Genomic DNA, 26,482 nt, shown 5'->3' with positions numbered 1-26,482 from the left:
CAGTAAGCACACCTTTAATACCTCTAATGGCTTTTCTCCCTTCCTTGGCTTAACCTCCTCACTCAGCTTTGCCTCCAAATGGTTCCTGGGGATCACCCTCCATATAAACTACATGCACTCACATCCTTATCTCATCTTCTACGTCTGGGGAGACCCAAGCGGAAGCAGCATTTTCCCACATGAGAAAATGAAGCAAATTTGAAAGAAAGTAGATTGAGAAGAGTTTGAGCCAACAGTGGCTGATGATTAAGAATCAAGCATAGCTGTGATTAAGAACTCTAGATGACCCCACTGGGGAGGCACTGCTCAGGGTTTTCCCAAGCCTTGTGGAAATTCCTCCTACCCACCTGTGCACAGCTGTGAAATAGTGAAGTTTTCACTGGAATCCAGAATTACTGTTCTCAGTAAACTCCAATAACATACTAGCAAAAATGTATGAATACCAAAGTTCAGTAATAGTGAATTCTTCATATAGTAGTTTACTAGTACATAGCACTTGCTTATATATTAAAAAAATGATATATGGTGTATTATTTGCTCATAATAAAGAAAAAGCCTCTCAACCTTTCATCAGTTTGAGCCTTTAAGACTCCTGAAAGCCTCATGAATGCTGCTCCACACTTTTGACAATTCCTGCCCTAAGCAGAGGTCACATTGGGTGAGAACCCCACTACTTCAACCAAATGTCCTCTGCTTTCTTGGCAGCCTGACCCTTGGACCCAAAATACTTTAAACAGTGTGTTCCTAGTCTTTGAAAGAGCAAATACACCTAATTCCCTAAGAAAAGAGGAAAAGAAAAGCACACGGCAGTCTTATCGATGTTGGGTTTGATATTTACTCTCCTCTTTGTTAGGTCAAGGCTGCTGAGTATAAACTGGGCTCCCTTCAACAGCCATTCTTCAGGAAGTTCTGCTTTCTAGAGGGAAAAACCAAAAGCACCTGGGAGGAAATCACCCACACTTATGCTGTTCAGTGGTTCTCTGTTTGGGGTGGGAGTAATACATGGCATATAAATGTTAAAACATTCACTGAAGAGAACTTCCTTTGGGTCTAGATTTCCTCTATCACCTGGAAGCCATTTTTCTAGTTGCCTATATGTGTTTTGCAAATTCGTCTCCCCCTACTAGGTTGTAAAGAAGTTGAGGGCAAGGGTTTTGCCTAAAACCTACCTCCACATTCCTGGGACAGTGCAGAGCGAAAACCCTGCTCCTTTGCCTGCCTTTTAAGGAGGAAAGCAAACCTGAGACCAGACTTCCACTGCAGAGCCACTGACTCAGTCTGAATTCACCCCCTGCTTGACTTCCCTTCCCTCTTGCTTCCGCTGTTCCTTATACTGTCTCCCTTGGAGCCCTTCCTTAAGAAACGATTTGCACATGATTCTCATCTACAGGTTTTCTTCGGTGGATCATCAGCTATGAGGTCAACCCTGAGGACCAAAAATTGGAGCACTAGCAATATGCAAATTAATGGCTACCATTTTGTCTTAGATAAGTGTCCTTGACTTCCAAGGAGAAACCCCCTCAAAGTAGTATGAATGGGGAGTTTACAGAAGTATACCATGCCGTGGGGGAATTAGAAAGTTATCTGTAACTTGTTGGTACCACATAGTCTCCCTTCTCTGATTCTCTCAGTGCATGAGCTCATTTATTTTGCTGCAATTCCATATTTCCCGTGATGCTTTACTCTAACGTAGTTGCTTGCACATGGCTGTGGCCTACTAAGGAAACAAAATGCTTGCCCTGGTTCTACAAAAAGCCAGCTTATTCGAACTCTTAGTTCCCTAGGTCCAAATGCCAAATATCAAGGGGGAAAAAACAAACAAAACCCAAATGCCAGAATCTGATTAGCCCATCTAGGGTCAGGAATCTTCCCCATCCTAATCAGATGCAGCTGTGGAGCAGGGTCCTTTTCTGAGACACAGCCCCTTCTTCAACAGTACCATGGCATGGGTGGACTTTTTCACAAGGGATTATAGGCTTGAGGCAAGACATCTCTAGGAGAATAATAAGCCAAGACTGTTTGCTCTGCCTTAAAACCTCTCAGGTTAGCCCTGCCCTGCCCAATTCATCATGAAGATTCTCACTCTTGAACCTGTCTCATCTACTCCAATCTCATGGGCTTATTCACGGTCTACCAACATGCTGTGCTAACTTTGTCTTCATGCTGACGTTTTTTTCCCACTTCTCCAGCTGTACGGGCTTTGTCTCTGTTTCTGCAAGCATCCTACTTCCTCCATGAAGCTTTTCCCATCCTTCCCTAATGCCTACAGCACCATTCGATCTTGTTCGTTTGCCCAGGTTACATGATAAAGTGAGGGCTGTCCTCCCTACTTAGGAAGCACCTCAAAATCAGGGAAAGAACATGCTTCCTACTTCTGCTGCTTCTTTCCCAGCATCTGGCATCCTTCTGAGCACTCAGTAAAACAGCTGCTTTTGCTTAATGGAGTAGATCCAGTTGGAGTCAGTTGGAGTAGATCAACCTTTTCTCCAACACTTACTTCAATGCCTTACTCATAGGCTAAAACACAGAGTTGTTTGTATGATCATTTGGGACCTTACCAATGCAGTGTGAGCCTGCTCTACTTCCAGTGGCCAATATCTGCATTTCTTTCACAGAAGGCTTTCTTCCAAACAGCAGAAAGCCACTCTGGCCTCAGCACAGTTGACCAGACAGTCTGGAAAATTACTCAGCTCCCCTGCCCTCCACAGATCAACTTGGGGTCTTCTACATGGCTCCCAGAGTTCCCCAGTGGGCCTGAACTCCAGCTGCCCACAGAGGTAGCTTAACTTGATAAGCACTCCGTATGGTTTCATTCCCTTTCTGTCTCACTTCCCGCTTCCTCACTAGTGTTCCCTGGGGTCACCTCTCAAATAAACTGCTTACTTTATCTTATCTCAGGGTCTACTTTTGAGGGAACCTAAGCTAAGACAACATTGAACAAAGAGGAAATGAATGAAAAGGCCATTTTTACCTTCTCCTTACAGGCAGAGAAGCCAGGCCAGGGACAGGGTTGGACTTCTCAAGACTGGGAATATAGAAGACTCAACTCCCGCTCTGCCCCTCAAAAGTGGAAGCATCCACAAAAGGGAAGCTGCATGAAAATCTCTTTAAAGCAAAAAGTGCTGCATCCTGGGGGCAGTTACGAAGTTCACAGCATCCAGCTAGGCCTGAGAAAGCAGGTGTTGACCATACAGCTGCCCATAATTTACTGGTCTAATTTGGGAGGGGTATCATATCTTGGGAGCCCAATTGCCATACCCGGACTTGTCTTGGTTTTCATTAGTCCAAGAAAAAGAAAAGCAGCCAGGAAAAAAAACAAAAAACAAAAAACAAAAAACAAAACTATGATTAGACATTTTGCTAACCTTCACAAACAACATTTGACTTGAGCTATGAAATCAGAGAAATGTCCCCTTCCTTGCATCTTAAATTTTGGAACAATGTCTAGCTGCTGAAATCATTTTTCAGAAACGAAGCATACAAAAACCCTACAAAAGAATGACAGGAAAAAACAGTTAACCTCCGATGAGCTAGAAGAGCAAGCAGCTTGAGTATTTCTAATGACTGATTACATAATTCAACTTCTTGAACATTCAGTGTGTTATTTCTTTGTTTGCTGGAGGAATGCAATTGCTCAATGAAATGTGAAAAGACTTGACAAGGACTGTTTTCATGATTATTTACCAAGTTCTTAGTTTAACTTGTTTGCTTAATCCAATGTCTACTTCTGATCTCTTTGCAAGTTTCTGAATTTCATTACCTCTTTCCTTAAAGAGAAGTTAATCTGCTTGGGAAGGAAGGTTTGCTCATCATAGGTCAGTGAACATTAGCACTTTCTAATGATTAGTCCCCAGCCCTGGTTGCTAGACAACTAACCAGTTCAGCAAAATTCTACTTCATAAGAAATTGGCCTATTTTCAGCAGAACCTCTGCAACCAGTGCAAAAAGTAATATCTCATAGAACTGTGTTAGTTTGTCATTATAGCCAAAATGATTTGCGACAGCAAAGCAACAATTAGAGCAAATGATGCCTGTATCTTCATTGGGGGAAATCTACAAGACAGCTCTGTCATAACTTTAATTTGAGATCTGCCTGACTGTTCTGATGAAAACCATTGTAATGAACTTGTAAAATTCTCATTGTCTTCTATTGTAAAAATGTATATAGCAAGTTTCCTGCTCAGCCATACATAATCAGATGAGGAACACCATTACCTCTGTAGACTTGAACTTCAATAAACATTTTGCCTTCTCAGAAAAATAGCATGCTAAATGGAGAAGGGGTCTACATCCAAGCTAGAGAGATGGAGAGAGCCTTTAGTTTAACAGATGAAGGGTAGCTTCCTACTGTAAATCATCATGGTAGCCAGAATAATGGGCCCTTCCCCCAAAATGTCCATATCGTAATCCCTGGAACCTGTGAATATGTTAATCTACATAGCAAAATGAGGCTTTGCAGATGTGATTAAGTTAAGGTCTTGAGATGTGCTGTTATCCTGAATTATCTGGGTAGGTCCAATCTGATTATAAGGATCCTTAAAATCATACAAACCTTCCCTGCTGCAGTCAGAGAGAGGGAAATGGGTCTGCAAAAGAATGGTCAAAGATGCACAATCTCGCTGGCTTTGAAAATGGAGAAAGGGGCCAAAAGGAATGTGGCTGGTTTCTAGAAGCTGGAAGAAACAGAAAAACAAACAAACAAACAAACAAAAACCCCACCAGGTTCTCTCCTAGAGCCTCCAAAATCAGGATGGCTACACTGCTGACACCTTAATTTTAGCCCCATAAGACCTTGGTCAGAGTTCAGACTTCCAGAATGGTAAGATAATAAGTTTGTGTTGTTTTAAGCCACCAAATTCATGGTGATTTGTTGCAGCAGCAACAGAAAGCTAAAAATTATGATATTTAAATAATTCCTGAAAAAAACCCTATGTATGAAAAAAATATATGAGAATAAAGTTTATTTCATAACCCCAAAAATGCCCAGAAGTGTGCTTTTTCTTTTTTCTTTTCTCCTTCACAGTACAGCCTTTCGTTCTTTCTGTAAAAGGATAAAATATTCATGATTGTTGAACATCAGGTCAATCTTTAATCTTAACCCCCAGGGGCATGCCCTGATCTACTCCATCAACCATAATCCTATTTCAATGTGTATAAGTATCCATTTTAAAACATTAATTATAAGTCCATAATAATTTACAGCATTATTTTACGTGCACTTTCTGAATTTTTATGTATGAAGTCATAGAATGAAGGATTGCTTGAAAAGAGCTGGAAGACAAAGGACACAAAGCCACTACCAAAGGTGACACATCTTCAGAAAGAAAGAGTGGGGAGATAAGCTTCCCTTTGCTGTCCTACCTCCTATCCCTTTCCTATCCATGCCTCCCATGGGCTTAACTGAGCCAGAAGCCAGCTGGCTGGAAAGACTGAGAAATGCAGCTTGCAGGATGAGGCTTCTGCAATGCAAAGGAGAGCAGGGGAGGTGTGGAGAGTGGATCAGAGAGCAAGCAGGCAAACGTATGACACATGTTTTTCAGGGTGTATTCATATTTATAATGAAGTCCTTAAAAAAAAAAGTTTTGCTTTTTAGGTTTGCAGGGTGAAGAACATAGCATTTCTTTGTTGTTTCTTCCAACCTTTGAATGCTTAAAAGGAAAATCCAAAGGGAGTCCCTATCATGCAGAAGGGGACCTACTGGGCCAGGAACCCCCCACTTGGCAGGTACCTTACAGTATGAACCCTCATTCACCATTCTGCTTTTATTCCAGCTTCTGAGTGGAAAGAAGCACTCTAGAACCATGATTTCTTGAAAGTGCATGAAATGAAGCCGAGTTTTCCCAGGCTTGCCAAATGATTTCAATAAAAATATCAGATATGTAGGAGTAAACAATTAACAAAACGGCAACCAAAGCAATGCAATAAGGGAAGATTTCTGGAAATAATCTACAACACCATCTAGTATTTTGCATTAAATGGAATATTACCCCATTTTAAAATTTTTTTAGGAACTTATGTTTTATACCCTCAACTATAAGACTATCCCATAGAGGACAAGCAGAGGGATTGTCCATTGATCAAATGACATGAAAAATAATAAATAAAAACTACTTAATTAGATTGTTTCAGGCTTTTTTTTTAAATTTTATTTTTTATAAACATATATTTTTATCCCCAGGGGTACAGGTCTGTGAATCGCCAGGTTTACACACTTCACAGCATTCACCATAGCACATACCCTCCCCAATGTCCATAACCCCATCTCCCCCAACCCCCCTCCCCCCATCAACCCTCAGTTTGTTTTCCAGGCTTTCCAGGCTTTTTTAAGAAGACTAACATAAGAGGGGTTGCTGACACATTTCTTCAATGCGTTTTCCAGAGTAAAAGTGCAAATCCTGAACACTGTCAGAACAAATCACCATGACCATTGGTTTGGTGAACTTGCCCTACAGAGTACCAGTAGGGTCTTCAAATCACTGGTTAGATAGTAACTGTGGAGCAGCACCGTCCAGTAGAAATAGAGTGTGAGCCATGTTTGAAACAGTAAAAGGAAACAGGTAAAATTCTAAGGATACTTGTAGGGGTGCCTGGGTGGCTGAGTGGGTTGAGCATCAGACTCTTGGTTTTGGCTCAGGTCATGATCTCAGGGTCGTGAGATTGAGTCCTGTGCCTGGCTGCACACTCAGTGTGAAGTCAGCTTGAGGTTCTCTCTCTCCTTCTTCCCCTGCCCCTCCCCCCACTCTGTCTAATCTTTAAAACAAACACTTTTAACTCAATATATCAAAAATATTTCAGGGATGCCTGGGTGGCTCGGGCGGTTAAGCCGCTGCCTTCGCCAAGGTCATGATCCCAGGGTCCTCCGATCGAGTCCCACATTGGGCTCCTTGCTCAGCGGGGAGCCTGCTTCTCTTTCTGCCTCTGCCTGCCACTCTGTCTGCTTGTGCTCTCTCTCTCTCTGACAAACAAATAAATAAAATCTTAAAAAAAAATTTCAACATGTGATCAACATAAAAATTAATAGACTATTTTTGCTTCTTTTCAAATCTAATCTTTGAAATCTCATGTGTATTTTATGCTTATACCATGTGTCAATTCAGATACCAAATTTTTATCAGCAATACCGACCTGTATTTAGAGTTACAAAATGTACAGTTGTTAAGAAAAATTCATATACTCGAGTTGTTCCAAGCATGCATAAAAACATCTTCCAATAACTATACATTTTAAAATTTAATTTTAATTAAAATTAAATTTTAAAATTCCGTTTCCAACTCACAGTGGCCGCATTGGCTGTGCTCAGTGGGCAGCTGTGGTTCATAACTACCACAGTGAACAGCAAAACACTAGATCAGAGACCATGACTATCAGAACATGTGAGTTTTTTCCACTTTGAAACTTGTGTATGCTAATTTTCTATGTGACCTGTTTTCTCTTCATAATGATGAGCCTGAAGCCTTTGAATGAAAAGAGCCTGTGTTCTTGTTATTGCTGTCAATAAGGAGGTGAAGTTTCAAGGAGCCAAGCTTCATGTAAGACTGGGTGGATGCCGGTAGAAGCTTCAGAGACAGGCAATCAACCTCACTGTCCAAGATTTGTTACAGAAAGGATGGAGGCCCCCAGGGCAGCAGAAGGGGCCTGGAAAGTGATCTGTACACGTTCAGACAGGGCTCTTTGGTACAAATGACAGAACTTTGATTCAAACTGGCTTTGACAGTGAAGGTTCTCTATTGTCTCAAATAACTAAAAAGCCTGGAGGCTCTGTAATGAGAAGCTAAAGCATGGCTAAATCCAGGGGCAGGGGGAGGAGGCACTGGGTAGCTCATTGGGTTAAGGGTTTGCCTTCGGCTCAGGTCATGATCCCAAGGTCCTGGAGTTGAGCCCCTAGTCAGGATCGCCTCTCATTGGGGAGTCTCCTGCTCCCCCTGCTTGTGCTCTCTCACACATGCTCTCTCTGTCAAATAGATAAATAAAACCTTCAAAAAAAAAAAAAATCCAGGGGCTCAAATAACATCATTAGGAATTTCCTTTTCTTAGTCCCCCAGCATCTGTGCCCCCTGGGTTGCTTCTAATCTCAGATTTTTCTCCAACCGTGGCAAGATGGCCACACAGCTAGCTATCCAGCATGAAGTCCCACCCTTAACATCCCTACCAGAAAAAGCATGCTTCTTTCCTAAAAGCCTGAACAAAAGTCCTAGAGTGGATGCTCATTTCTCCCAGGCTCCCCAGGCTAGACTTATTTCCTAGCCTTGGAGATGAAGGGTCAGATCTGCCTATTCAAACCAGATGCCGTCGCTGAGGAACAGGGTTTCTCCCAAGGGAAAGTCAGGTTGCCGTTGCTAGGAGAGGAAAGAAGAGCTACCAAGCAGGAAAAATCTGTTGTGTGTCAAATCAAAACACTCAGCAATGAGGCTTTTTGGTTCTCCAAAACTGATAACGGTCATTCAGAATTCATGTGGTTTCACGAAAGATGGCATCGTCTGCCAAGTGCCTCACCTCCTTTTGCTATTAGTTAGTCATGTGGAAATCCATACCTTTTTCAAGCTACCCAACCTTGAAGTTGCTTAAACTCCCTTTGCTTTTGGGTTTCCGTCTGTGAAACAGGATCAAGAATAGGACCCACCTCATACATTTATAATAAAAATTAAATACTAATACTGTGAAGTTCTACCAAGAGTCTGGCACATGACAAGTGCTAAAAAAAAATAAACCCACAAAACACTAAGTATGCAAAAATGTATGTTTTTCTTAGAAAATTCATTGATTTCTTTTTTTTTTAATTTTTATTAATTTATTTGACAGACAGAGATCACAAGTAGGCAGAGAGGCAGGCAGAGAGAGAGGAAGGGAAGCAGGCTCCCTGCTGAGCAGAGAGCCCGATGCGGGGCTTGATCCCAGGACCCCAGGATCATGACCCGAGCGGAAGGCAGAGGCTTAACCCACTGAGCCACCCAGGCGCCCCAATTCATTGATTTCTCACATGAGAAATATGCTTCTCATATATGCTTCTTCCATCAACAGGGCCTCCAGAAAGAGGAGAAACTGGAGATGTTTATTGAATGCGTGAATTCCATTTTCAAAGAATATGTATATGTTTTTTCAGAGACACAACCCTGTTCTTTTTTTTTTTTTTAACTTTATTTATTTATCTGACTGACAAGAGATCACAAGTAGGCAGAGAGGCAGGCAGAGAGAGAGGGAGAGGCAGGCTCCCCGCCAAGCAGGGAGCCCTATGCGGGGCTCGATCCCAGAACCCTGGGATCACAACCTGAGCCGAAGGCAGAGGCTTAAACCAGCACACATCAGACTTTTAGTAACTAGTAGAAACCATGAATTAAATAAAATGAACACGATCTTGCGGGATAGCATACCTAGCCTTACATCCAGGTTCATGGCTGTATGTGGAAATATAATTAGGGATTGGCAGCAAAAATAGTTCAGAATAGGATGCATTCTACCACAGAGGAAGCAGATTAAGAGAGAAATGAGGGGACAAACAAGAGGAGAAAGAAGGAACAATCCAAAGTCACCTCCAAAGAGACCAGAGTCTCCGTACAATTGATTCTCTCTTGGGAGCATTGCAATCAGATGTTCTGATGATAAGGAGTCAGCCATCTGGCATGGTTTTGCATTTTTACCCTGTTCCTTAAAATACATGTTGGATCATTCAGACTTTTAGCTTCCACTTCAGTCAAAAAGAAGAGGAACTCTCTTAGCTGGGAGGTGCTAGAACTCATAATTAAGAAGTGGGGGTACCTTAGACTGGGTCCCCCAGAAGTGGGCCCTGAAAGAAGGATTTAAATCTGAATGGTTTATTTGTGAGATGATTTCAGGAAGCACAGAAGAAGAATATGGTAATGAGGCAGTGAAGGAAAAGAAACTAATACAGGCGTGTTAATGAGAAAATCATACCTATGGGAAACTGCAACTCAGCCCTGGTGGGGAGCTCTGTGTAGAGCACACCCCCCAAATTTTTCCTCACGGATGATGAGGAGCTGGGATATTATCTGCTAATTCCCATTTATCATTGGGTGAGGGATGTTTGGGGGCATTAATGCTTTGACACTCCCAGCCTACCTCACTCATGACTGAGTATGCTCCTGCAGCCAAGAAAATCCTTAAGCAGAGAATCCAAGGTGCTTGCAGTAAGAAGCCATTGACATGTACAGGAATGCTGAGTGTTGACAGTATATGGACAGAGCATCAATAGTACTTACTACATGGGGAGAAGTAGGAGATGGAGGAGCAGGGGACTGGGGGTGAAGGTGCCAGGGCTGAAGAGCACTCACTTGTGTAGGCTGAGATCTGGATAGCCTGGGTGATATGCCAATGAATCAAGGTGGGTGTCACATTGAAACCCCTGGAGAAATGTGTCACACATCTTCTCTTTTATCGTCTTGAGATTCTACAATGTCTTCAAAATCATGAGGGTCAAAACTCACATTTATCAACCCTCACATCCTATATTGGGGAATGATAGAGTATATTCATACAGTGGAATATTCTGGAACTATCTAAAATTATAATGCTATTCGATGACCTATTAAAATCCAACCCAAAGAGTTTTCAATAACAAAGAAAAATATTTATTATTTAATGTTAAATGATTAAAAAGAAAGCAAGATTCAACATTGTATATTCAGCAGGGTTTCCAATATGTTAAAAAAAAAAAGGTACTTATTCAGTGTTGGAAGAAAATATTTTTTGAAAAGCCTTTGAGGGATGGACTTATGGTTACTTTCCTGTGCTTTCTTATAATTTTTTAAACTTTACATATTTTCCACAATAAAAATGTATTACTTTCATAACTTGATCATAAAATCTTTAAGAAAATAGTATGTACTCTTTGTCAATAATGACCCTAAAATGATTTTGCTGATTTTACCCATTTGAGTCTCTGCTGTTAGATTCTTTTTAGAACTGTGGTCAAGGATACCAGCTCCCAGGAGATGAACATCTTTCAACTCTGTTCTTCTCATTCTGCAAGAAGTCCATGTCACATTCCAGTCCAGCCATCCAACCAACATGTATTCATTCATTTAGATAAATATTTACAGAGAGTACCCATTGTGTACCAGACAAAGCCAGACATAGACCCAGCCCTCATGGAGGGAACTGAGTAATGAAATAAAACAAATAAATAAAAATTTCTATTTTTGAAGAGTGCTATCTGGAAGAGACACATGGTTCTCTGGGAAACTACAGTAGGAGATTTGGATCTATTGGGAGAGGCTATGTTTCGGAACTGATGTTCAACCTAGGATCCTAAGGATACATAGGAGTTAACCAGGCAAATATGAATTGTGTTTCTAATGTGTGCATGGGGTCACCATGCCAGGGTCTTGAGATGTTATATTGAAACCCCTGCCCTCAAAAACCTATCAATAAAATTATCGGGTCACAATCAAGTTTCCTAGAGTAAGATAACAAAGAGGAAAGAAACAGTATTGGGTTGAATTCCTCATTGTCTGTAGGAAAATATGGGAGTTCAAAGGAAGAGGCAGTCAATAAAGATCTAGTCAAGAAAGACTCTTTGAAGGAAATATAGCTTGTTTCTGTGCCAGAAAGAAGGAAGGGTGTCCAAACAAGGGGAAGAGCAAGCATGAACACCCAGAGGGGTCAATGTCAAGGATCCTTTATTGACAGTGAGTAAAGGATGGTATTGTGTGAAAAGGGTGGCCTGTCCTTGGCAGCCAGGTAAGGATGCTTGACTTAATATGGTGGAACTAAGGAGCAAAGAGCAATAAGACTAAGAGAGTATCTACAGTACTCACGTGTCCAACTGTGCCACCTGGAGAGAGCAGCGAGAGGGCTGGCCACAGTGATCCAGACAGCAACAGAATCTCACAGGGAAAACAGCCCTTTTTTTCATCCAAGGGAAACTGGGATAAAAGAGGCTTGCTGGGTTTTTAGCCTCTAAAAAGGAAATTTCTATTAAAAGGGAAACAACTATATTGCTTAATATAATCTGTCTCCCATAACCAAGGAAATATACTGAAACTCAACCAATTTCTTTCCTTTTCCAGAAGCTCTCTGCAACAGGGGAGGCCATATTTCCAAGTCATCTAGGACTCTGCTCTCCCAGAGCAAACCCATGGACTGGGAGACCCTTTAACTTTCAGGAACCCTTGTTTCTTACTCAGTTAAGTTGCTGCTGCTGTGCTGAACGGGAGTGAGGGTGGCAGGTGTAGGTTATGTTGGTAAAGGGCTTCCTTAGCCAAAATGCTCTGTTGGGGGCGATGTAGAGCCATGAGGCTGAGGGAGAGGAGTCTCTTCCCCAGCAGATGCTGGCAGACAAAGCAATGCAGATTTTGCCCTCTGCTCTGTCCTCCTGGCTCCTCTGGCTGGAGCACACATTGGTAGGTCATCTTCTAGATTTTTTAGATCTTTTCAGGAAAGATGAGTTTCTAAACTTTCCCGGTGTTCTTACTGTACACTCTAAAGGCCTTTGAACAGTAATAGAGAAGACAACTTCTTCTCTGCTTCAATGTACATTGCAAAGTGCCAATCGGGACAGTGCTAGGAGTTCTATCCCGGAGGGACCAACGTGTGGCAATCTTGTTACCCAGAGGGAATTCACTTGAGGCTATATTTGCATAGCAAAATGCCATCTTGGTTTTGATTTAATTTAATGGGAAGCACATGAAAGTCAAGGGGTACTAGATTCACACCTTCCAATCCTGTCCTTGATACCAGTACTGAGCCCTAAAACTAGGTTTCTTTTGAGCTAGACTCTCTTAGGAAAGTCCAATACTTTCATCTTTACTTTCAGTCCAAGGACAGAAGAGTGGATAAACTGATCAGTTAACTACCTAACCTAACTAACAGGGCTGGCTACTTCTTTCTCATGGGAAGGTGAGCACCTGCTAAGAAGGTTCTCAGGAATCAGGTCCACCCTCATCACCCCCCCAAGACCAGACCTGCCAACTGGCTTTCAGGGCCTCCTCCTTGGAAACAGTGGAAAAGGTTTCCTGGATCTCTGAGGCCCTCTAGTGGCCATTTTAGGATGTTATTCTGCCTAACTGCTGCCCTTCCCACCTTCAAAAAATTCCTCCAACCCCAAGAAAGAAAAAGAAAGAGAATCCTTTTCCTCTGCTTCTCCGAAAAAAAAAAAAAACAAAAACAAAAAAACAAACAAACAAAAAACCTTGGGGATGTCTCGTTTCTGACACCACCAAGATTAGTCTGACCTCTCAATGTTGCCCTGGTTGGTTTGTTATTGATGAGCTTTGGAAGCATCTCACTGCCTGCTCTGTACCCAGAATGGCTCTCCCCTCACCCCTGTCCCCAAATCCGGACTTTAATTTGGTTTTATGGTTTGCTTCAGAGCATTCCTGACTGTCTTTTCCTCATAAAAATACAGGGTCTAGCTGGGTCCTTCCCATGGCAGAGGACCAATTTCCCCACCTGGTTGGCCAAGGTGCCCTCGCCAAGCTTCTACACGATTCCAGGGGCACAGCATAGAGCCCTGCCACATCCAGGAACTGCTTACTGTCTTTTGTGACTTTGGTAGGTGAACCTGGGGTGCGGTTTGAAATTGGCCACGCTGGCCATTTTTATGAATTGATTTGTACAAACAAACCCAAGAGAGGTGTTCCTAATAGAAACAGCCTGAGTTACTGCTGTCTCACCTTCATCTGACCCCTGGGAACTCTAAAGAAAAGCCCATCATGCTCACCTGACCTTCAGCCCGAACCAGGCAATTAGGCCACTAGCCAGGATGAACTGAAAGAGAAGGAGCCTCCAAGTCTGATGACACCTGCTGTGGCTTGAGCTGTATGCTGACCATTGAATCTCTCCTATAGTGGGGGGTAGGTATGATCCTCTGCATCTGATAGACAAGAAAATTGAAATGCAGAGTTCTATGTATTTCCCAAAATCCCATAACTATGGAAGCCACAGTGTTAGGATTCAAACCCACTCTTTAGCCAGCCCCTACGTCTTCTTGTACTTAGCTTTGGGGTTCAGGTTCTTGACTCATAGCCTATGTGAACTCCCCCCTTCTAGACTTGGGCAGTGCACAGCCTGCACATCTGTAGAGAGGCTCAAACCAACTTTGGTTGATTTGAAACCATCCCGAGGCCAAGAGTTTAAGCCTGGCTTCGGATCTAGAGCCTAGCTGCTCAAAGTATGATCCCTGCCCTGAAGGGATCATAATGCCATTGGAAAACTCTGGAAGTGTTGGGAGCATTGTAGAAAGGTAAATTTGGGGGCCCCAGCCTGGATATAGTGACTCACAATCTTCAAGTCTATACCCAGGGCTTCTCAACTTTGATGTGCACTGAGATCACCTGGGGATTTTATTAAATTCAGATTCTGAGTCAGGAGGGCTAAGGAGAGAGCACTGAGCTTCTGCTCCTCTACCAGCTCCCAGATGATGCCAATGCCCAGAACCACATTTGGAATAACATGGCTCTAGATCAGCCATTCTCAAACTTGAGTCTGCATTCAAATCACTTGGAGGGCTTGTTAATACACAGATTGTTGGGCCCAAACCCAGGAGAATCTGATTCAGAGGGTCTGGGATGAGGCCCAAGACTTAAGATTTCTAACAAGTTCTCAGGTGATGCTGATGCCACAGGTACAAGGACCCCTTACCAGAACTTCCTTCAATTAGTGAACCTCATGCTTTCTGGCTTGGCATTTGCATGAGCTCTACTCAGTTCCTGAGTCCTCCTTCAGACTTCAGATACCAGAGGCAAAGCCAGGATGAAGCATGCTGACTCTCGATTCAAGATTGTTTACTCTGCTTCCCGCTGCCTCTGGAGTGCCATAAATTCTCCAGCAACCAGCAACTGCAGTATTTTTGGTGCGCTCTCCCTCCTGGGCCAGCTTTGCAGGCACTTGAATCCCTATCCGACACATATGTCATCGGCACAATCCGTGAAAACACAGTGGCCTCCTACTTCACAGATCTGTGAAAAGAGAGCTTTGGAAAAAACCAGCAGCCAGGGATGGCAGCCGCGGTGGGGAGAAAAATGCAGCAGCGTGCAGGCAAACCCAGACGCCAAGGTGATTCAGCACAGAAGGCCTGGAGCAAAGTAATGAACCAGGAGACCGACAGCAACTGCCAGCTCCATTCTGCTGGGCAACTGTGAGAAGGTCATGGAGCCTCTCTGTGCCGGAAAAATTGCCTTTTTTTTTTTCTTAAAGGAAAACCATACTCTCCTTCAAGGAGATACACATAAAAGAGGACTTCATATATAGACTTGGCTCAGGGGTCAGAACAGTTTGTTTCTGTCCTGTGAGAAGTCACTCAACGCTCAGTGGCTTAAAAAAGCAACAATTTATTATTGCTTATGAGTTTTGAGGAAAAAGTAGAAGGGTGCAAGGTTCCTGCTATCACTTCTGCCATGTTCTGGTGGTGAAAAGCGAGACCCACAGCTGGCCCACCGATTGATGGGAGGGCTGTAACATCCCTGGGGTAAAGAAATAGAGGGAGAGGTGGCCATTTTTTTTTTTAAAGATGTATGTACTTATTTATTTATTTAACAGAGAGATAGAGATTACAAGTAGGCAGAGAGGCAGGCAGAGAGAGAATGGAAAGCGGGCTCCCTGCCAAGCAGAGAGCCCGATGCGGGGCTCGATCCCAGGACCCCGAGATCATGACCTGAGCCGAAGGCAGAGGCTCAACCCACTGAGCCACCCAGGCGCCCCGAGGTGGCCATTTTTGCAGCGTACCACAGAGAGGTTTCGTTTGGTTAGGAGATCCTGAGACAAAGATTCCAAAGCAAATGGTTTACTTGTTTACTTGGGAAATGAAGGAAATCCTGGCAGGGAAGTAGGGGATTGAGACACAGAGAAAAGCAGCCAGTAAAGGATCTCTAACTGGGCCAACTAACACTCTGGGCATTTGGAGCTTAATGCCATTGGAAAACTCCGGAAGTGTTGGACACAGGCTTTTTTTGTTAGCCTACCTGAGTGAGTGAGCTGGAATATTTATGCTATACATCCATTCACATCTGTCCTTTGTTGAGGGCTGCTCTCAAAGGAGACACTAATTCACATCAGCTTCCTACACTGGGCATACTGGCCCAAGAGGTATGCAGGTCCTGGTGGCTGGTGGTCTGGCCGCTGTGCACTGAAGAAGTAAGTGTACGGAGACACAGGCAGGACACTTATAGTAACTCCTGCAGGGCAGTGGTCATAAAAAAGAAGAAAACCCCTCATGCTTCAGTTTTGAGTTAGTCAAACATCTATCTTCATCTTCTCTCCTCCCCTCTCCTCTCCTTTCTTTTTATCTATTTATTTTATTTTGGGTAATGCCTCATTTCTGTTGTTGGCAAAGGTTGGGACACTAGATGGCATCCTATCAAGTTGTCCTGCAGCTCAGGAAACAGATGTCGGGTAGTGTTAGTAGTTGTCCTTGGAACCGAAAAATACCAGCCTGAGCCGAGAACCAAGGATTGTGTCTGCAGCCGGTCATGGTGGTGGCCACTTGGGAACCGCTCTGTCTGAGCTCACTGTGGGCAGCAACTTCACAAACCACTGGAGAAGGGTGGGGAGCAGACAGGGCGCAGAGGGGCAAGCGGTGGTCGCTGGCACTTTCTAAGGAGTGGGATTCACAAAATCCTGGAAGGCAGGAGTAAGGAGGATGAACTTTCTACCCCCAGAAAGATCTTTGAAGTGTCTAAAAAATGGGCTGGAAGGAAAAAAAAAAAAAAGAGGACTTACAGTAAAGATTTATTCTTGGGGGTGGGAGTGGAAAGGAGACAGTAAGATGAGGTTGAAAGTAAGAGTCAAAGTGATTTAATATTTTATTTAAAATATTTGAAACAAATAAGACAAATGTCAGGAATGACCCAATTCTTTATAATGGATATTAGGTGGTTATCCTATTATTATCTCTACATTTTCTTAAAGAAAAAAAGGTGTTGTGGGAGGTGGATACGATGTTCTGTAATTAGCAAGGTCTAGGAGGGTCCGAGAAGGAACGTGGATCTCTTTCTTGAGTAACCTTTGCCAAATACTTCCCCATCTGAGCCTCTGTTTCGTTATTTAGAAAATGAAAATACTAAGAGTAGCCGTGTCAGGGAATTGTCACAAGCCTCAAATGAAGAAATGTACCCACAGTAGCTAGTACAATGCCCCAAGCAAGATGGTCCATCTAGAAACGCTCGCTGCTCCTTTGCCCCCACCCGCTGGACACTTAGCACTAAGGATACTAAGGAGTTAGGCTCTCCTGTCGCACTGAATCAAAAACCAGACCATCAGCTAGTTGTCTAGAAGTGGCAAGAAACAGAAGAATGTTAGTGACAGCCTATCCTGACTCCTCTGAATCCAGGGACGGAGTTGATCTTAAAGACAGAAAATATTTCATCCTCCCTTGTGTAAAAAGGGATTCTGGAATTTATCAACTCTTGACTTTTCTCAAAGCCCTAAGGTTTTCTACCTTCCAAGAGCACTAACCTTTTCCAGAACAGACCTAGGTGTTTTTGTGTGGATTGTGAAATAGCTACTGCCTTTCTCTGAGTGGAATTGAAAGCTCTTGATTCCTTATACAAATTAGAGAAGGCCCATGGCTAGCCTTGACAGCACAAAATGCCACGAGGGTTAACGAGGCAGAGGGAAATAAATGGACCTGTAAGAGTAGCAGGTATGGAATGAAGTCTATGGCATGGTGGAATTAGAACTTGACCTCCAGGAGAGAAGGCATATCTGGCCTCTCTCCATCTTGCCAGGGAAGCTGAGGGTAGCCTCAGAAAGAAACAGAATATTCCTCAGGGCTTCTTTTTTATCTGAGATTCTCTGAATCAGGAAGAGATTGTCCCTAAACAAAGACTGAGAAGGCAGAACCAAGAGCCACGGGGCTGGACTTGCTCTATGCAGGGATTACAAACAATCTCAGTCTTCTCCACACTCCAGGGTCCATGGGACGGGGTGTGTTTGCCTGTGTTTGTGTGTGTCCTTGCAGGGCTTCCCAATCATTTTGTATCAGTTACCTGTTGTCATACAATGTTGCATAATAAACTACCCCAAAACTTAGTGACTTGAAACAACAGCTATTTCTTTAGCTCCTGTTTCTGAGGCTAAGCCATTCGGACTGAGCTCGGCGGGGAAGTTGTGGGCTCAGTTGGGCTCTCCTGGGTGTAGGGTCAGCAGCAGGTGTGGGAGTCCGCTCTATAATCTGCGCTGGGCTTCCTCACAGATCAGGGACTGCCGTATCTATCTCTTCTTTCTGCCCATCTGCTCTACATTCCTTTCTCTGCAGAACTGCTCCATTTTACTTGCAGATTTCCTCATAGCCCTTACTGGCAGGCACGCTTCTAAGGCTACAAGAATTTATATCTCTGTCCTCCACTGCTAGCTGGCTGCAGTAGTCCCTGTGTGTGTGTGTGTGTGTGTGTGTGTGTGTGTGTGTGTGTTTCAAATTTCCAAAGAAAGGAAATTTATTAGTTCAGCCAAACCTTTACATGGCTACCCTTAGGCCAGATGTCCATTCCTGGAGGATTAACCAGTCATGCTGAGGGATGCTCTGAAGGGAATAGGAAAATCAGATTTCCCCTGTAAAATGAAGGGTAGGGATTAAGAAGATCCACAATCCCCTTATCAGCTCTAACATTCAATGAAAACAGGAGAAAAAGAGAATGAATGAAGAAAAATTAAAAGCATTATGCTGGGTCCATCAAAGGGAGAGGCTGTGCTGTTGCTTGCTTTGTATTTGAATGCTGTGCATGATTTTCATGATGGCAATAATAATTTATTGACAAAATGCTTTTATTGAATTGCCTTTACAGAAGAGGCCCTGCATGCTTTTTCACCAACTTGTTACAATTAAAAGCAGCAGTAAACAGAGCCTTTCTATTTAGACTGAAAAGCAACAATTAAGCTTGCTCAGCTATAAATAGGAGGCAGCTTCACATCTATGGCCCTAACTGCACACATTACAGACTCCAGCCCCAGATGCCCCCAATTTATTTCTGCAGGGCAAACCAATAAATTATCAAACTCTGACCTTAAAACTGACAGTTTCTTAGAAAATGGAAGTAGGTAAATTATGCATAATTCTAGATAATTACTGGGATGTCCATGAGGCCAGGAAATGAGTACACATGCTGGAAATCTAAATTTACAAGCTTCTAGCTTTTTCATTTTACCATTATCAGACCACATTTTGCCTGTCAGAGCGGCTGTCAGACCTCACTCTCCTTTGCCTGGGAGGCATCAAAGAAAATAATAAATTTAAAAATTAGGAAAGGGAAAACGGAAGATACAAAGTTCTTTCTCAAACTTCCCACTGACTTAGTAAAGAGAACAGAACATGGACAGTCAGTGCTAAATATTTTTTAATTAAGAAAAAAAAAAAGACCATTCATCCCATTGATAAGCCATACATGCTGAATTTTTAAAGTTGTAAAGGCATTTATTTCAACCTTCTCATTTTCTGCAGGAGGAAACCAGAGGCTCAGAAGCCACAGGAATCGTCCAAGGTCACAGAACTTGACAATGGCAGAGCTGGAACTCAATAGCTTTCCTGACTACCACTCCAGTATCAATTGAATGGAAAAATTTGCCTTCTCCTTCTTTCCAGTACAAAAGACTAGGTTAATGGAACCTAAGTAGTAAAATGCCCAAAGGATGAAATATTTCTTTGAGTGCAAGACAAGTTTTCAAAGGTGACAGGATTTTCCCACCTAGAGATATGGGATTCCCCTCTGCCTCTGTATCCCCCATCTGAACTGAAAGCCATCAGTTTCCAAAGACCCCCCAAAGAGTGATTTTCCAAAATGTGTCTTGGGTAATAATATCTTTTTGAGACTCTCAAGTCTTGGTTTTCTATTTGAGCATGCCCTATGTCTCCCAGTGATTTTCCACCTGCCTCTGACTCTCCTTGGGTCATGTGCTAGGATAGACTCTGAAGCCCTTTCCATCTTCTCTATCATCTCTGTGCCCCAGAGGACGGATATTTATGGATTCCTCAATGGTACCCCAGTCCTTTGGCCCATTGAGCTTGGCTAATGTTGGGTAGGTAACTAACAGGAGACTGGACAGAAAGAGATTAAAAAGCCAAAATTTTCATTCCTTCATTTCCTGCACAGTAAAGTAGAGTTGCCCAGATGAGCTCATGCCAGATTAGCCAAACCCAAGCCAAAACTCAGACACAAAAGTGAGAATAAATGACTGCTATAGTAAACCACTTAATTTTCAGGGATGGTGTGTTGTGCAGCAATAATTGATACAAAATATGACATGGAGAAAGAACAGTTTAAGACAAGACCACCATTCTAGAAACTGAGATGAACCACTTGGGAGATCAGAAATGGAAGTGAATGCAGAGGAGTAACTGGGATTGAGTTTTTAGACTCACTTAACTCCAGATCCAGAAACAAATGGAGAAATCTGGGTTCCTGTGGGGTAACAAGAGCAAAAATGTCCCATGGGAAGGAAGAGACTGACTTTTCAAACTCACTGCTTGAAACTGGAAAAAAGTTTGAGGTTTCTCGCCCATGAAATACATTCTTAAAACATGTCCCAACTAGCATTTATATAAAGCTGTGTGGCAGGGAAACTTTAAGAAATAAAGTCTTTCATGGGGCACCTGGGTGGCTCAGTGGGTTAAGCCTCTGCCTTTGGCTCAGGTCATGGTCTCAGGGTCCTGGGATCAAGCCCCACATCAGGCTCTCTGCTTTGCAGGGAGTCTGCTTCCCCCCCCGCCTCTGCGTGTGTCTCTGCCTACTTGTGATATCCCTCTCTCTCTCTCAATCTCTCTCTCTGTTAAATAAATAAATAAAATCTTTAAAAAAAAAAAAAAGAAAAAGTCTTTCATTCTCAGTTGCTGAATATGTAATAACTCTAGTATCAGTGAAGTTTGGGAGCCCTGAGCTACCCATATAAGACCTGATTTTACAGATAATCATGTCAAAAAATGGGCAGAAGACATGAACAGACACTTCTCCAGTGAAGACATACAAATGACTAACAGACGCATGAAAAGATGTTCATCTTCACTAGCCATCAGGGAGATTTAAATCAAAACCACATTGAGATACCACCTTACACCAGTTAGAATGGCCAAAATTAACAAGACAGTAAACAATGTGTGTTGGAGAGGATGTGGAGAAAGGGGAACCCTCTTTCACTGTTGGTGGGAATGTAAGTTGGTGCAGCCACTTTGGAGAACAGTGTGGAGATTCCTTAAGAAATTAAAAATAGAGCTTCCCTATGACCCTGCAATTGCACTCACTGTTGGGTATTTATCCCAAAGATACAGATGTAGTGAAAAGAAGGGCCATCTGTACCCCAATGTTCATAGCAGCAATGGCTACGGTCACCAAACTGCGGAAAGAACCAAGACGCCCTTCAATGGACACATGGATAAGGAAGATGTGGTCCATATATACAATGGGGTATTATGCCTCCATCAGAAAGGATGAATACCCAACTTTTGTATCAACATGGACAGGACTGAAAGAGATTATGCTGAGTGAAATAAGTTAAGCAGAGAGAGTCAATTATCATATGGTTTCGCTTACTTGTGGAGCATAAGGAATAATAACACAGAGGACATGGGGAGTTGGAGAGGAGAAGGGAATTGGGGGAAATCGGAGGGGGAGACAAACCGTGAGAGACTGTGGACTCTGAGAAACAATCTGAGGGTGTTGGAGGGGAGGGGGGGTGAGAGGTTGGGTGAGCCCCGTGGTGGTTTTTATGGAGGGCACGTATTGCATGGAACACTGGGTGTGGTGCATAAACAATGAATTCTGGAAAGAAATTTTTTAAAAATGTAAAAAAAAAAAAAAAAAAGACCTGGTTTTATATTGAATGTTCTTAGGAGGTGGTGGAAGAAGAAACCAGATATAAATCTGCAAAACTGTTAGACGTGGGTGTTGAGGTGGAGGAGTGGGGGAACATCCATTCAATAATAAAATTCCAAAACACATGAAGAAATAGCACTAAGACAGCAACAAAATCAACAACTGGAAGTGAATTTTCTCAAGATGAAGTCAAAATAATAAGAGATTATTTTCCACAGATCTTCACTTAAATAGCTACTAAAGAATATATTTCAGGCAGAAGAAGAAAGCACCCCAAGAAACAGAGAGGGATGAAATGGAGTACATAAGCTATAGCACAGAATTCCATAAAATATGATCAACGTAGTTTGCTAGTGACTCAAAAAGAGAGTGATATTTTTCTCATAACAAGGTATAATTCAAATACTACCAAGGAAAAAATGAAGAAGATATTCAGTGAGTAATTAAAGTATACTAAGTTCTTGGGTTATTTGGGAGGAGGGTAGAGACACAGAATAACTTAAACTTTGTTAATTTTTTTATGCTTTAAGCCTTAAGAACAAGGTTATCAGACTTTTAAAAATCCAGCCAGATATGGTTTATAATAGAAACTCCTAAAATAGAATCACCTAGAAAGGCTGAAAATAAAGGTATGGAAAAAGCCAAAAAGGCAGTTACTAACTAATAGAAAGCTATATAGCTATGTCAATATCAGATGAAATTGAACACAGACCAAAAAGCATAGAAAGAGACACATTGTGATAAAAGAAACAATTCTGTATTTGAATAGGTAACACCTGGCTTGAAATATAAAGAAAAAAAAAAACACTGATGAAATTAAAGACAAAATAGAAGATCTACCATCCTATGCAAGGTTTTAAAAAATATATATCAAAATCTGTGCAACCAGCAGAAAATATCAATGTATATTTAAAAAGCTAAATAGGAGCACCTAGCTGACTCGGTCAGTAGAGCATGCAACTCTTGATCTTGGGGTCTACACTTCGGGTGTAGAGTCTACTTTAAAAAATAAAATATAAATAAAATATAAATATTTTAAATAAAAATAATAAATTTTTATTTATATATATTTTTATAAAAAATAAAATACAAATAAAATATTAAAATTTTAAATAAAAATAATAATAAATTTATATATATAAATTTATATATTTACATATAAGTAAAATATAAATACTTTAAAAATAAAAATAATAAATAAATTTTTAAACAAAAAAATAAAAATAAAAATAAAATAATAACCCATTTTATAGTTGTAGAAACTGAGGCATGGGGAAATTGAGTGACTCCCTCAAGATCACGATTTATATGAGTCAGAGCCAGGATTAAAACATCTTCTAATGCTAAATCCTATTTTATAATACTAGAACGTATAGAATAAACTCCATATTTGCAAAACTGACCAGCCTGTTTCAAGACCCTTAAAATAATTTTAAGTATGCATAAGTTAGCATCTCTGTTAGCACATCTTAAGTTAGCATATACGTTGGTGTTTTACTCACATTTCCTTGGGTCCCTTTGACCTTTTCAGTTTGCCTTCATTTGCCTTCTAAGTGTTTTACTTCTAATTGTCCAACTCTGTGATTCTCTATAAAGAACCACCTTTGGGCCACTGGAGTGGCCAGTGAGAGACCGAAATTCCTCGGATTTTATGTCCTCAAGAGTGGTCTTTATTCAGTAAGGAACTGGGGTGGAAAAATGAAAGCCCAGCTCCCTGGCCTTGGGATTAGGCCAAAATCAGTGGTGTGATTTACTCTTCCAACCTCCCCTGTGGGGTCATGCTGAGGCTGGAACTCTGCTTTGCTTCTTTCCTTTTCCGTGCTGCTTTCTTTCCACATCTAGTTTTTCCCAAGAGGACCTCTTCAATAAGCCATATTGCACATGAATTATCATCTGGAGATCTGCTTCTTGGAAACCTTTCCTAAAATAAGGACCACACAACTCTGTACTGAAAGTGTAGAGAGAGTAGAAAGTGATCCTGCTGAAAGAACATTTGAGTGCCTCAGGGTTCCTGATGCTGTCTTTTAGAATTTCCAGTTTTATTTAGGCACTAGGAATCTGGCATTGTGAATGTAGTGTCTGCCAAAGTAGAGAAAAACTCTTTTGCAATTTCAGACTCAGGGTCAATAACTATTGACTGGCCAGCTTTCCCTTACAGACCCTCTTGGGTCCAATTCTGGATGAATGATGGTCATAACTAGAGGATTCTTGATTTATAACCATCTCTTTCTTTCCTTTTCTCTCTCTCCCTCTTCCATTCCTTCTTCATCCCTAAGACTGGCTCTGAAGATGTAAATCAGGACTCTGGGCTTTAAGATCCAAAACCACTGATAGTCATAAACATCATTATGACCTTTCAGGTTGGTCTGGCCGTTATTTCAACCCCTACCTTGTATTGCATAGCTTTGCATTTCTTTACTTCCCAAGTTTGGAACCACACGTGGGCCCTAAGTAGAAATCCAGGACCATTGCATAGTAGGCAATAATTCCATTACTCACTGTGGCTTAGAATATTATTTCTATAATAAAATAGTTTCTATTTTCTGAATGTATGCTGTATGCTATTTTACAAATGAAGAAACTGAGGTTGGCAAGAGAAAACTAACTTGTCCAGATTCACATGGCCAACATGTAGTTAGGTCTTGCCACCAACAGACCAAGGATTTGGTAGTCTCATAAAATCCCTGAACCTCCATGTATACTACAAGTCATAGCATTTCTTACTCCTGGTTTTGCTGACCTGGGCTCTAGCACTGGGTTTGTCTCTGGTTTTCTTGCCAAGTACTTGTATTTTCTTGGTTAAGAACCTGACATCCATCCTTGGCCCACTTATTTTCTTTCCTTGGGAGCTGACACCTGCTCCTCAAAATATATCTTTAATCTCTACCAGGGATCCCCTACATATACACTTAGCTGGAGGATTTGCCTGAATCCACATCTGTGGGGACTGCCTGTTTCAAAACCCTGCTCACCTCCTGCCAAACTTAGCTGTGGCAATGAGCACTTAAAACCCTCAGTGCCATGTTAGGTCATTCCCCAGAAGCAGAACCCAGAACAGGGAAAATCAAGTGCCTGTAGTACGTTGAGAAAGGACCTTTAGGAAGAGCATCTAAGGGAGGAAAGCAGACAGGATAGGGCAAGAAGACAGACAAAGACGTGTGTTCAGGTAAAATCTAAACTTGGCCTGATCCATGAAAGGCTCTGGAGCATAAATCACAAGGTGGACATGATCGTCCTCTCCTTAAGGCAAGGGGGCTGGCCTTCTGTACACCTTTATCAGTCAGTCATTACTATAGGCTTCTCCTGGTGGGGGCTTAGAGATGTAACCTCCTAGGCATCATCTAAAGGCAATTCTTGGGGAAGGGGGCCTTTGTGAGCCCTTAGCAGCCAATACTTACAGTAGCCAGGGCCTGGAATCTTCTGCCCATCCAACAGCATCTACCTCAAGTGCCTAAGCCAAGGGCCCTGAACATGGGGGTTTCAGCAATCAAATCCCTTTTTCTCTCACTCCCTGTTCCTGGCCTCTTCCTGCTCCCCACCAGCCCAAATGGCTGGGGTCCCCCAGCTTACTTGCTTTTAGTATCTGCACAGAGTCAACCACGTCGGCGCCTGATGCTTTATTAGTGTTCTAAATCTTTGTTTACAGTTACCAAGACTCCCCAGGTGGCAGCAAAAAAGTCAACAAGGAAATAAAACTCCACCAGCTGGCGTATTAGTTGGGGATAAAACCACCACACAGGTAACAGCTGGGTATGCACCCACAAGCCCTGGAGCACTGCTGGCCCTAAAGGCTCATCTGGAGTTGTGTGTTTTAATCCCCCTCTCCAAGCCAGCCTGTTTATCCTCCACATCTTCCAGTTCCTTTGCACCCTATGAGCCTCAGGAAGCTGAGGCAGTTATGAGCTTTGAAGCTGTTCCACTGCCTTTGACAGCCCCTGACAGCCGTTGGATCCAATTGCTGACTTACCCCCCACAATCTCTTGGCAAAATCTGTGCCATGACGCCCCATTGTCTCCATTTACTAAAACTCCTGTCTTCTGATGCTAAATCCTATGTGCTTCCTAGTATGTGAAATTAACACTTTAATGTAGCTCTGAAAACACTCTCCAGCCTTTTTTATCTGGGACTAAAGAAATTAGGGTGGGGGCACCTGGGTGGTTCAGTCGGTTAAGCCTCTGTCTTTGGCTCAGGTCACCATCTCGGCGTGCCTGGACCACGTGCATGTACCCCATGGGGTAGAGACCCCATGAGGACTGCAGCGAGCTTGGGCTTGAGAGCTTGTGCTTGAAGCTTGGTTCCAACAAGTCAGAGCTGGTGATCTAGGGCAAGAGACTTATAATCTTCATGCATCAAATTTTTTCTCTGCAATATAATAGAAACCATTACACAACTGCTGTGAGGATAACATTTGAAAATACATATTAAACATTCTGTTTCAAGACTGTATCTAGATTTGGTGGGGTCTGAAGTTTCTACAAATATGCCCTCCCACACATTAAAACAATGAAAACATTTACATTTGCAAATTTTATGAAAACATGACCATGTGAATATGCTCAATCCCCTTCCAGAGCCTTAGGAAGGGTCTTGCATGTGAGGGGCTCCAAACTTCAGCTTCATTGGCTATACTATAAATCTGCCTTTGCTTAACACAATGATTAGCTTTTGGCTAGTATTCACTAAAGGTTAACGGTCATGGATTTGGTCTGGGAAAGAGGGCTTTCTGCTTC

At 42.3% G+C, this 26,482-nt stretch overlaps 1 long non-coding RNA gene across 1 annotated transcript; it reads right to left on the bottom strand.

Moving 5' to 3' along the window:
* Positions 1–16,611: 16,611 nt before the first annotated feature.
* On the bottom strand, positions 16,612–25,359 carry LOC125109511 (uncharacterized). The gene is made up of 3 exons (XR_007130259.1): positions 25,323–25,359; positions 23,255–23,673; positions 16,612–16,639 (listed from the first exon to the last, which is right to left on the bottom strand). It is a non-coding gene; the product is annotated as an uncharacterized LOC125109511 (long non-coding RNA).
* Between the last annotated feature and the right edge of the window lie 1,123 nt (positions 25,360–26,482).

Source organism: Lutra lutra, chromosome 9, assembly GCF_902655055.1.
Source record: "Lutra lutra chromosome 9, mLutLut1.2, whole genome shotgun sequence".
Taxonomy (NCBI): domain Eukaryota; kingdom Metazoa; phylum Chordata; class Mammalia; order Carnivora; family Mustelidae; genus Lutra; species Lutra lutra.
This window is presented reverse-complemented; position numbering and strand designations above follow the sequence as displayed.